This window comes from Lytechinus variegatus, chromosome 8 (assembly GCF_018143015.1).
Source record: "Lytechinus variegatus isolate NC3 chromosome 8, Lvar_3.0, whole genome shotgun sequence".
Lineage (NCBI taxonomy): Eukaryota > Metazoa > Echinodermata > Echinoidea > Temnopleuroida > Toxopneustidae > Lytechinus > Lytechinus variegatus.
The window spans coordinates 2,643,946-2,654,515 of NC_054747.1; the positions used below are offsets into that span (position 1 = coordinate 2,643,946).

The 10,570-nt window shown below is 33.9% G+C and overlaps 1 long non-coding RNA gene across 1 annotated transcript; it reads left to right on the top strand.

The window, feature by feature from the left end:
- The first annotated feature begins 315 nt into the window (after window positions 1-315).
- Window positions 316-2,659, top strand: LOC121420682. The gene is made up of 3 exons (XR_005970797.1): window positions 316-629; window positions 1,523-1,625; window positions 2,111-2,659. It is a non-coding gene; the product is annotated as an uncharacterized LOC121420682 (long non-coding RNA).
- Window positions 2,660-10,570: the final 7,911 nt, after the last annotated feature.

The window sequence follows — 10,570 nt, forward strand, 5'->3', positions numbered from 1 at the left end:
ATCATGGTACACAGGCAAGAGGGCTTTGTCAATAATTCCTGAACCTGGACAACCGATCGTCGGTAAGATTCTGAGCCGAAGAAAAATTGAAAGTATGTCTTTTGTTCAGGGGCGGTATTCTGAACATTGCCTTTTCCCGAAAGTGTGTGTTTTCTCAGAGATATGACAATCGGTATTCTGGTGGGTGTCAGAACTCTTGTCACAACAAGTGGAGCGACTCTGGCAGTCTCGCATGCATTCTATATAGCAGCAGTGCTGACTTTGAAAATTACTATAAAATAATTATTCACAAAAACACCATTCATCTAATCGTCCCTGTTTTCACGAAGTGACGGATACGAGGAAAATTGCATTTTTTTCAATTTTGAGTTTTTTGCATTTTTGGACATCTATGACTTATATCTTGAACCTCAAAAAGTTTCAGATCACAAAAATGTCTAATTACGTTGCTATGACGACATGACATTCAAGAAATTACCGGGTAAAAGGATTTCTTGTTTTCACGAAGTGACGGATAAGCAGCCGTCAATACGTGAAAACAAACGAATACGCTTTGCACTCAGAAGTTTTTTCACGAAGTGACGGAAGGCAAATATTTACAGTTTGGAACAGCCGAAGACCATGAAATGGTGAGTTTTCTTGTAAATGTAGGAAATGAAATAAATGCAATGCAGCCTTTAAAGTCATTTCGAGTGATTTCAACCCTTTTTAAACGTCTCTGATAGAAAAAATCCTTAAAATAACATCCAATCTCTACATACGTTGCCCCACATATTTATTTTCGTGTCAGTAAAAATTGAACGGAGTATTGCGTGTCCTTTTTTGTCACTCAATTGAACTTGAATGTAAGTTTAGTCAAGCCATAAGGGTTAGAATATTTTATGACATTAATCAAGACAAAATAGATTTAATGAAGGCCGAGGATTTGGTGGAATAATCATCTAATATCTAGTTTAGTCCTAGATCTAGACTAATTTACAAGAATTGCATTGTGATTGCGTTAACTCGTACTCGTTATGTTCTTGTCTTCCCAAGTGCCCACATGAATAGTATTTGCAACAAATTTCCTTTAAAAAAATCTCAAATGAATACATAGATTCTATTGTCTGCTTTACTTTAGTTAAGTCATCTAATTTCCTAGAAGTACTTTCAAACATATGTAATGGAAAGATAACCCCCTCCCGCAGGGGGGCCCGGGGCTCTCTATAAATAAATAACAGTGTGAATGCTGAGATCATGAATTAATTTGGTAAAGTTAGTGGCCAACCCATGTGGGAAAATAAGTTGAGTCCTTAGTTAAACCAAGGATTACTGGGGATTTATGTTTTAAATAAATCATCTTATTAAGTCCAAACTTAGTCTACATCTAATGTAGATAGAGCTTTATACTTTGTTGTTTGGTGGCCACTTCCTCGCCCTTGTCTCTATGACATTTTACAGAAAATGAAATAATCTACATTAATAACTGCACCTCAGATCTGATCATAATCATGATGATGAAGATATTTTCATTTTTTTTCAGATGCAGTATATACAATAAGCGATGTTTCAGAGAACAAACGAGAGAAGTCCTGGAACTGGTACACTTGCTATTTAACAATGCTGATGGTCAGATACAATTCCAGGTGAGAATTTTCATAGTGTTCCTCACATGACATCCTGTCAGTATAAGCAATCCATTGATTTTCACTCACTACCAAAATGAATTTCAATTGCAAATCTAGGAAACAATGAAGTTATAAAACTACGTTGACTCAGAGTTATAACCAGGAAATATCAATTTTGAAATATGTTATAATTTAGCAGATATACATGTATTTCTAAGCTGTAAAAGAGCATTATTCCCATTATGACAAATGCTTGGTGTACTGCCCTAGAGCATTGAAAATTTGTCATGTGATCATATTTTCAGCTGAAACTTTATTATAAATTGGAAACATCTAATTGAAATATTTGCTGTAATTTTAGTACCATACTGACTGAGCAGGTTTTTGTTTGGTAATGGCAATTTAAAATATTGAGTCTGCTATCCTACAAACTTGATATTGGATTGACAAAAAAACTTTGAAAACAAACAGATGATTTGTATATTATTTCATTCTACACATAGGTTGGATCCAGGGGCCGACACGCTTGTCAGATGGGTCATTGATAATTCCCTGAACACCGCAGATGTGATCTGATTTGGTGACATGACAGTTGAATCGGTAGTGACTGGATTTTAATAGTGTGCCCTGGTTTTGAACTGTTCAAGTAACCAAACTAGAAACATCTTCTGAGAACTCTAGACTGCAATTCTGATGATGAAACTCTGTCTACACTTGTGAAAAATGTGAAGGAGTTGGCTCTGCCCCATGGCCTTTCCGGTATCAGGGCTCTCATATAACTTTTTCTTTATTTTCTAGCTGGGTAACTGATACCAATATTTATTTTCTTGTGATTTTGACTACAAAATGACCAGTCTGCCTTCCACAATGCTGTTCGTTCATTGGTTCTGTCTCGTATCGATTATTGCAATGGGCTCCTTTCTACAAATCCCTCTAATCAATTAGTCCGTGTTCAACGACTACAAAATTGGGCAGCACGATTAATTTTACAGGTTTCCCGTGATCATCCTTCCCAACCACTCTTTAATTCTCTTCACTGGCTTCCTTTTAAACAGAGATTTACGTTCAAATTACTCTTGATTGTCTACAAAACATTGAATAAACAGGCTCCACAGTATTTAGGTAACTGCTTGAGTCTTTTAACACCAACTAGAGCTCTTAGATCGGCCAGTGATCACCTTCGCCTCACATATTCATTAACTCGTACATTAGCTGGTGACAGAACTTTTACGGTGTCGGCTTCAAAATCCTGGAATGACCTGCCACTAATAATTAGACAGTCTCTTTCATTAGCAATCTTCAAAAAGTCATTAAAAACTCATCTCTTTCATACTTTGTAATTTTTTATATATTACATCTTATCAATTCATTGTAAGTGCTTTGGGCTTAATGGGAAAAGCGCAGTACAAATAATAAGTAATAATAATAATAACATAAGTTTAGTTTTAATTTTGATAGGACTTTCAAATCTGGTTTCAGCTTTAGAGCAGTGTATTATATAATGAAACTGTACTGCTTCAACTAGTCTGTGCTTTTATAGTGATATAATTATGAAGTCCTTTAAATATATTATACAGTCAAATATAAAGTTCAGAATAGTCACTTATCTGCTATACTGCTATACTTACATGTGTAAATTGCTTATACAAATCGTCCACATATGGATGCAAAAGAATTACCCTTTTTTCATTTGTTTGGCATGTTTTCATTTTTCTTGGTGCTATCTTAAACAGAAATACTGCATATTTCTACATTAAAAAAAAAGAATGTTAGCTGTATTGTGCTGAAATGTATTGTGTTAATACTTCAAACTCTCTAATAATAACAATCATACAAATTAGACTGACCTGTATTGTGAAACTCGATAGTTGCATGATATATTACTAGTAAGGATGTAAGGGTTAAAATCAGCTAGGTTTTTGTGAATTCATTTTCAAAAGCCAAATGTGTTAATACAGACACCCCACCCTTCCAAGAGGTAATGTTTTATCTGTTTATCAGGGATGTGAGAATTCTTACGCTGATTTTAGCGATTTTAAGCTTGATATCCCCCCTTTCTGTATAATAGTTTGAGAACTCATTCAATTTAATCTCCCAACTCTCTACAAAATTGTCAGGTCTTTATTTGTCATCACTCACACACCTGGTTCATGCAGTTCTATAGTCAATATATCATCATTTTATTCCAGAATATCCAACTGTTAAATTTTGTTATTGAATGTTATTCAAGAAAGAAATAATACATGATAAGTTTTAGCTTGAGGTTAAAGATACACTACAGCACATGTTTTTCTGTCTATTTGTAGTAAGAATTTTACTCTTTTTTTTTACCCACTAGTTCAAAGACGTTATTTGCTAAAATTATGAAGTCAATTTTTGTAAAGTTTTCAGATTTGGAAGGAACTAATGTGTATTTTGATATATCTTCCTGTTCGGACTCTGACAATTTGCAATTAAAAAAACAAGTGTTTAATTTGAAAATGAATTGATGAGTGTATTTAGCCAATAACTTGAGAATGATGGAAAAAATACAAATCTACTTAGTCATTCGTATTTTTTTATCATTGCATTTTATTGCTTTTGTCGCTGTCGTTTGTGATTTTGATTATAAATTTGTTAAAAATGATCCTGTTTGATATTACGTTAAATTATTGATTTAAAATTATATTTCCTTCTTGACCTTCATAGTTATAATTGTTTTTACATGTTCCTTCGGTAAAGACAAGCATTTAGCACTATTTGACTTTTTAGTCCTTGACAGTGTGTGAAAAGATGAAATAACTCTCAAGGCAATTGTGTCGACTGATTTAATTATGACATTCTCTTCATAAAAAAGAGTAGTGAATGTAATAAGTAATGTTGACTATGTTACTTCTATTTTGAGGGAAAAGAAATATGCCATTTTACTTGTGTATGTCAATACAAATAAACATTAGAGAATACAACTTTCCTGCACCACTAGCATTGATTATATTCCAGTATTCTTGTGATTGAAAGTTTATTCATTTGTCATTGGAATGTTTTGAATGTAGAATTTGGTACATGTTAGCAATTTTGTATTTCTAAATGTGGCATTCACAGACTAGGATTGCTGATTGTGTTAAGCAGTGTATGATATACAAATAAATATATTGTTGCATATATTCAAGTTTTATTCAATGTATAAATTGACAAAATTATGTCAATGTGTACCTGGTGGATTATTTCCTACACATTTCACAGCGCAATATTAGATTAATTGTAATGATTATGAATGTCGATGTGTTTGTCACTAGCGATTATGGTCCTATATATTATTGAAATAAAAATTTTATAAAAATATATCTACATTGTTAACATTATAGGGAGATGATATTTTAATGAATCTATATTAAGCATACCTTTTATCGAAATGATTGATATGAAAAAATGTTATATTTTTTTTCTTTTCTATTTGTCACTTGCTGCTATGATTTAATGTTATAGAATTAAAAGTGTTCATCTAAATTTATTCACATTGCTAACTCTGTAGATTTATTTTATGTTGTTAGTATTTTCAATGATTTATGACAAGTCATAACTCTTAATTTGCATGAAAAGGTATTTTAATAGGATTTTCAGGAGAGAATGCATGACCATTGTGATAAAGGAAAAAATGGAGTAGAGAGAGATCGAGAGAGGGGGGAGGGGATGGGGGGGGGGCAAGAGTGATATGTAACTCGAAATTGGCTCGCTTTATTTTGACAAATTCTTACTCTTATTATTTTTTTTTTTGGGGGGGGGGTAGCAATCTTAATTTACTTATTCTTGTTGCCCTTTGACAAGTTAGTTCCACATTTAGTTTAATACCATTTTCGTGGTAATTAAGTCTCAAAGAATAATGTTGAATCATCATAACTCGGCCTTAACAGGGAATACCTTTTACATAAATAGACAACATTTAAGAGACACTCAATCGGGATTTCATTTTATGGAGGGTGTAAGGAGGTTAAACTAACAAAAGTTTATAATGTTGAATTTTCAATTTCCCAACGGAGCCAGAGCACACAAACATGACAAAGGGAATATAGTTATACTTTTTATGAATTTACAAAGACAAAAGACAATTTGACTATTGTAGTCACATTTTCATGACCTGTTATACCAAGCTTTCGTATTTCAGTGTTCATCTATCAAAAATGAATATGATATTGAGATAATAAATAGGCCTAAGAATTTAAAACGTGTGTCTATTGGGCTTCCCTTTTATTACGAGAAAAAAGAGAAAGCGGTATTTGAAGTGATTTTTGTACTTAAAAGCAGAAGCGCAGGCCCTATTGATCTCACATTTAGGATTAATTTTGTTTGCAATAGCAAATTAAGAGTTTATGTATATCTAAAACCTATCTATGGAATTGCATCCAAAAGGCTATGCGTGGGACTAAGGCGGAGCCTCTTCCCGTCACTTCGTAAAAACACAATTGAAGCGCGTCTATGAATTTGGGGTTTTCACGAAGTGACGGTTACGCGTGCGGAGCACTATCCGTCACTTCGTGAAAATAAATCTAAGCGCATCGCGTATTATTTTTTTTTCACGAAAATATGGTTCTATTTATATCTCAATATCTTCTTAAATAATAAAGGAAAATGAAAATGATTTGAACTGAAGATTGTCTAGAGTATGCCCTTTACGAAAATGTTATATTTATTCACCCTGCATACATTAAAGAGGTTGAGATCGAGGTCTAAACCTTTGCAAGCGATTTACTAAAAACTAGCTTTTTAAAAGTTGCGCGCACATCCGTCACTTCGTGAAAACAGGGACGTAATGATACAATAGTACGTCCCTAAATGACATTTGACCTTGATCATGTGACCTAAGACTTGTTAATGATACTTGATTACCACTATTTCAACAATTCATAAACTATATCCATAAACTTTGAAAGTTATGACAGCAATTTAATAATTACCTCCGACATGGCCAAAGTTCATTGACCTTGATAAACTTTGACCTTGGTCATGTGACCTGAAACTCGCATATGATGTTCCATGATACTTGAGATTGCTCTTATATCCAAGTTTTAAGAACTAGACCAACAGTTTCAGAGTTATGATGGTAATTCAACAAATATCTCCCAAATAACCCAAGTTCAGACCCTAAATGACCTTTGACCTTTGTCATGTGACTTGAAACTCTGGCAGGATATTTAGTAACATTTGATTACCCCATGGCCAAGTTACATGAACTAGGTCTATATACTTTCTAAGTTATGATGACATTTCAAAACTTAATCTTAGGCTAAGATTTCGGTATTGACTCACCAAACATAGTCTAATTTCATTGACCCTAAATGACGTTTGACCTTAATCATGTGAGCTGAAACTCAGACAGGATTTTTAGTAATACTTGATTTACCTTTTATCTAAGTTTCATTAACTAGGTCCATACACTTTGAAAGTTATTCTGTCATTCCAAAAACTTAACGTTCGGTAAAGATTTGATGTTGACGCCGCCGCCGTCGGAAAAGTGGCGCCTATGGTCTCGCTCTGCTATGCAGGTGAGACAAAAATTGTAATAACTTTTGTCTCTTCTCTTAGCAAGCACAAAAATACGCGCTTCTTAAAATAATGCTTATAATCAAGATATACAAGCAAAATATATGGGTCTAGCAGTCATAAATTTTGTCATTTCTTCTAGCACCAGAATATTCTTATACCATACCGACTATTATGTAAAGCATACAGTAATACAATTTAGATTACATTGTTGAAGTAGTCTCAGTATCTTTTTTTTCTTCTTAAAATTGCAATTAGCCAAAGTACCTGCTCCTGCTGCCTGCTTTCTTTCTTTCTTTCTACGTCATGTACACTGCACTTCTCTGTCCCTCCCCTCTTCTTCCCTTCATCTTCCCCCTCTTTTCCTGATACTATAAAACAAAATATTCTCACATGATCCATCAGTTACTTTTTTTTCGTAAAGTGCACCAAATTTGTGTGTATTTATTTTTAAACAAAAATTCTATATATCATTACGACCGGAGTTTTTTTTGGTGTGTGTGTAATTAAACTAAGTTAGGGGCTTGCCTTTTGTATACAAGATTTGCTTTTTTTCGGCAAGACCCTCCGCTTTACTTTAAAATACAAATGTCATATTAGGTAATTTTATTGATTGAATTGTGTTCCTTGAATCTAAGATCATGTTATATATACATGTATAATTATACAGTGAGTATCAAAAAAAAGTTTACACTTAGAAAAAATCCTGTAAATTTATACATTTGCAATATCCTGAAGATTTTTCCACATTTTAACATTGGTACATATTAATTTAAGCAAATGACGACATAACTGTCGAAAAATATTTCCGCTTGAGTGAGCACCACTTACTTTTGAAACGTTAGTGAAAAATGATTTGCGCAGAACTTTGAAATAGTTATGCGAATAGAAGTAGATCTTAATCATGAAGAACACGTGGAATTTATCTAGTAAAATTGATTTAAAGATATCTTTTACCTTTTTCACTTGTTGCCTTGCCCAAAACACTTTGAAGAGTGCATTGCGCCCCACCCCACTCCCCCACACACCGATGCCATCGTGACGATGTTTGCTTTACACTGAGCTGTGATTTACATGAAACGGATTAGGCTTGATTTCCATTAGGTTAATCATTGTCAAGCTTGGGAAAAGTGTGGAGAAACAAGATTAAATGAAAAATGAAATGTAAACCCATTTTAAATGATAAACAATGCCGGAAAAGTCTGATATAAACTTTTGTTCAGATTCAGTTATGTCCTCAGATCCAGCTGGCACAAAAAAGGTAGTGGTTGTGCCTACAAAGTGTTGAAATTTCAATTTGGGTGGCAAAATTATTCCAAAATGCTTGAATGTATCCATTTTATTTCAATTGACTAAAAGTGCAAGGAAAGTGTATGAGAAATGTTTCGCAAGGTAGGTTTGATTTCGCCCTTTCCCCTTGACACAGCGTGAAAATAAGCATTTCTGCGCAAACAGATTTCTGCGAGCTTTACAAAAATGGACAGTGCTCACTCAAGTGTAACATTCTGTCAAAACTTTTACTTTCATTGGAAAGATGAGACCCAAACCCAAGATTATATGTGAAAAAAATTACCCACATGTTGCATATTTTTTAATTCCCAGTGCTTTTTCAAAGTGTAAACTTTTTTTTGATACGCACTGTATATTTTGATATGTCTTGCAGTGTTTTCGACCTTGTTATGTTATATTCATCATACTTATGTTGTGAAAAGACAGAATTTATGAGTTGACGAAATTTGTGACAGTATTTTAGAATACCACCCAGTCCTAGGCCCCGTCTTACAAAGAGTTACGATTGATCCAATCAACCTTTACTGTACGGAAATCCACCAATGTCATTTTTTTCCTACGTGAAATTTGCGCAATGTCCTTTGCAAACAAAAAAAAGCATACAGAATTTTCAAGAAAACAATGAATAATGTCATATAATGTCATATATATGACATTATACATCAATGCATAGGAATTTTTTTGAACGAACATGCAGTTTGGATCGTGACGTTGCTGGCTTTCCATAGTTGTGATTGATCGGATCAATCGTAATTCTTTGTAAGACGGGGCCCCAGGACAACCCTGTTGTTTTGAGCCAACGATTTTCGGCAAAGACTGCTTCATCATGAAGGGCTTTTGACAAGACATTTCCTATGTTGTAGGATCCGTCCCCATCGTGACTACGATAACTCAATGTAATGGCTCATTTCATCCCCGCTGCTATTATTGATATGTATTGAATTTTGGATTACTTTGATTTTTATTATTGTGGGGGGGGGGTAAGAGGATATAGATTGGAAAATAAAGTTGTAGTTTTTATCGATCTGGGATCACTTTTATGGCTGTAATTGAGCATAAACACAAATTATTTTTTGCCACCGCAAAGGCGATTTCACAATATTTTTCAATAGTTTACAATTGGTGTACAGATCTTGAAAATAATCTTATGATCGAATTTCTATGTTATTACCAAATTCAAAAAGAACTTATCTCCCAAAATAGACTTTGCCTAACTGGAAATGAGTCAAAATGCTAAATGGGCTTGATGAAAAATTAACCTAATGGTTACTGTAATGGTTAGTGTAACATACAATTTTAATGGCACTTAATACACAGCTTAGAAGATAGTTTCGTTACCGACCCTTCTTTTTTATTCCCATCGGCACTCCACCGACAAATGGTTCTGATTGACAAGACACTGAAATTTCGCAAAAATTGTATATATAGTAAGACATTTTGCTCCGTTGCAGAATTCGAACCTAGGACCCTCGTATTTCAGTGCTGTAATACCCAACCAGTGGACCCAAATTATCTTCTACTCGAAATGGGGCTCTGAAGATGTCCTCTCTTTCTTTTTATTCCTTTGGTAAATGATACACGGTTTACGGAAAGACACTCCATCATATAGACTCTCCAAAATTATCGCACCTACATTTACTTCACCCACACTTACGCGCGCCCACACACAAGCTCAGTATGGAACGCGTTGTCATTTATTGTTAGTAGGTGAGTGATAAGACCTTCGCATTCCAGTTGCATATAAACCATCAAGTCATCTTGTCTTATACATATTCATAAACCGATGAGATTTCATTCCTCGGATTAGGATATACATTCAGATTTCATGAATGTATAAGTTAATGAAAAAACAAACATTTTCATATAAACCAAGGCACATTGTAATAAGACCGACGCATGAAAAGGCGTCTTACATGTATTCCGACGCCAGGAGAAATCATTAATGATCAATCTGTATAATTTCATAAATTAAAGTCAGAATAAGGAGAGAGAAGAGAGTGCGAAAGAGGGTGATGATAAAGAAGAAAAACAACAAGAACCAACAAACAACAAAAAGTTTATTTATGATAAGAAGAACATGAGAAAAAAAGAAGTACAAGCAGAATAAATAGAGAACGAGGAAGAAGAAGAAGAAAGAAAGAAAGAAATAAGGAAAT